We start from the raw sequence: 2711 nt of genomic DNA on the forward strand, positions 1-2711 counted from the left end.
TGGTGGTTAAGTTCATGCTCTCTGCTCGGTTGGCCCAGGTTCGCAGGTTTGGATCCCAGGCACGAACAGGCACACCGGTCGTCAAGCTGTGCTGTGGCGGCGTCCTATATACAAAATAAAGGAGGATTGGCACAGATGTTAGCTCAGGGCCAATCTTCCTCACCAAAAAAACAACAAAACTTAAAAAAAGAGACAAAGAATGTTATAATGGAGTTGAAATCTCATTTTATATTAGGAAATGGAGACCGGCAAAGGTTAAAGAATCTGTTCCTTATCATGCACTTAATGGTAAATCCGACTGGAATCAAGGCTCAACTCTAAAGCCAATATTCTACTCACCATCAAATATAGCTGTGGCCCCCAAAGTTCTAAATGCTCTCTGGCAACTCCAACGTTTTCATACTTTGCACTGAATTACACTCTGCGTGGTATTCACTGACTAGTTAGACTATCCCTTACTTTTAAAAATCATTTTTTTGAAATATCACACGTGGAAATAAACTCTGAAACCTGTAATAAAAGTGTACAACTTTTGAAAGATGGGGACCCAATGTGCCAGAAGTGAGGGGAATCCAACTTCCCCTGATGACCTTAAAGACGAGGCAGAAACCCATTCCATCTTCAACAAAATATCTACTTCCAACGTTTCCACTTAAATTAACGTTCAACAGACAAGTGGCATTACGTTCGTCCACAATCGCCACTAACCGCAACCCTTATGACCACACTCACGGATCCTTTCAGATCGTTAATAACACCAACTGAGGGAAAGGAGAGCGGTGTTTCGGAAGGAACGCTCACCACCTGATCCTTCAGTATGAAATGCCACCCCAAACTCTTGAAAGCATTCTGCATCTATGACTTCTAAATTCGTGAATCCAAAAATAATTCCGGAGGACAAACCAAGCCCTCCATTTCACGAGAAAATGGCCCGCGCCCAGACCTGCCAGCCTGAATTAATACATTTACACCTGAACACAAACATTGTAATTAAAACCTATTCCTTCTAAAACATTAATCACATTTCTACTCGAACTCACAAAATCAGTTACTTCTGCTTTTAACAAGAAAACTGAAACCAATCTGATGTCAATTATAGATTACTTTGTAAATGAGAACCAAATTAAAGGTGCCAGTAATTAAAGTTTTACAAGCGTTGCAAAGTCAAAAACGTGGCTTTTATGCAACCATAAAAATAACAATGTACAGACATAGTGAGAAGCGTTTCCCACCAGCCCTGGAAGAAAGGGTTCTGGCTCTCCAGAAGCAAAGATCCTGTCTCTTTGCAAAACCAGGGATATGCCTGTCTCTTTGCAAAACCAGGGTCTGGGTTTGAATCCAAATCATCATCTGATATGATCCTATTATCCGATCATAACCTGCTCTGACATCTTTATACCAAAAAAATTATAACACCTCTCTTGAAACAAAAATTGGATCATGCAACAACTATGACTTTCAAAGGAAATTTTAGTTTGAAAACAATCACCCATTGTTGTTTTCAGAGATTTTACAATGACTTAGGGCTACGCATCTACCATGAAAGTGTCCCCAGTGCTTATTCTCTCTTTGAAAGGATCTGACCAGACTCTGGCTTTGGAGTCCTCACCAGACCCGCCACTGAACAGAAAAATCCAGGGGGAAACCCCTGCCGGGGATTAGCCCGAACTTTGTGTTTCCTTTCCGGAGCTGGAAATATTTGAGTTTGGAAAGTCCCCCAGCAGAACCGTATTTGCAACACTACAGTCCGGCCTCAGGTATGACTTTAAACCGGGAGACGGGGCAGCAGCAGCCCCGTGGCAGTGATGACAGGGAGAAAGGGCAGACGGACGAGGGTGCAGACTGGTCCAGGCCCTCCGAAGCCCGCTAGCGAGGGCCACCTCCAGCACACACATGAGCATCTACACACGCCCAAACCACCACGTCGCAGGCCCACGGCAGAGCTTCGCGCTCACCCTTGAAGGTGGCACTACAGAGCCACCTGGAAGACACGGGCATTTCATTGAAGACTAAACGAGAGTGAATCCAGGAGCCTGCGTTACGGCAGCTGCCAAAGCCTCCAGTGTGCAAGGGGCGGAGGTAGGGGGATCAGTGCCTAATCCTGGGGCTCAAGGATGCTGGGCGGTGGGGGTGAAAAGGGAAGAGCTGAAGCGGCACAGTCAAGAGCGAACAGCAGCCTGGCCGCAGAGGAAGTGGACCAGACAGAAGAGGTCTGGACCGGAGGGGAAGTGAGGAGAACAGGACCGGGAGAAGTTGCGAGATAGGATTGAGGAATTCGAGACTGAAGGAAAGGGTGGAGGCCGCGAGGCACAGGCGAGGGGGCGGGGCTGGGAGATAAGCGGGGGCGGGACTAGGTCGAAAATGAGGGGCGGGGCTTAAGGGGGAAAAGTGAGAGGGCGGGGCTGGGGGAGAAGAAAGGGGCGGGGCCAGGAGGGGAGAAGCGAGGGGGCGAGGAGGGTACGGAGAGGAAAGCAGGAGAGAGGATGGGGGAGGGGTGAGAAGAGGGGGCAGGAGGGAGAAGCGAGGGGGCAGGCAGGGAAGCGTGGGAGAGAAAGGGAAGCAGGAGAGGATGGGAAGGTGGTGAGAAGCGAGGGGCGGGGCCAGGAGCGAGGGGCGGGGCCAGGAGGGGAGAAGCGAGGGAGTGAGGAGGAGGAGGAGGAGAGGGAGGGGAGAGAGAAGGATGGAGGGGGTGAAACGGAGGGGGGCCAGGA

General features: G+C 49.3%; 1 long non-coding RNA gene across 1 annotated transcript in view; it reads left to right on the forward strand.

Annotated features, from left to right (window-relative positions):
* The first annotated feature begins 1571 nt into the window (after positions 1-1571).
* LOC124242701 (uncharacterized) overlaps positions 1572-2711 on the forward strand; it is a 29486-nt gene continuing 28346 nt past the window's right edge. The window contains exon 1 of the long non-coding RNA XR_006889488.1: positions 1572-2079. This is a non-coding gene — a long non-coding RNA (uncharacterized LOC124242701). The remainder of the gene's footprint in view (positions 2080-2711) is intronic.

This window comes from Equus quagga, chromosome 7 (genome assembly GCF_021613505.1).
Source record: "Equus quagga isolate Etosha38 chromosome 7, UCLA_HA_Equagga_1.0, whole genome shotgun sequence".
NCBI lineage: Eukaryota > Metazoa > Chordata > Mammalia > Perissodactyla > Equidae > Equus > Equus quagga.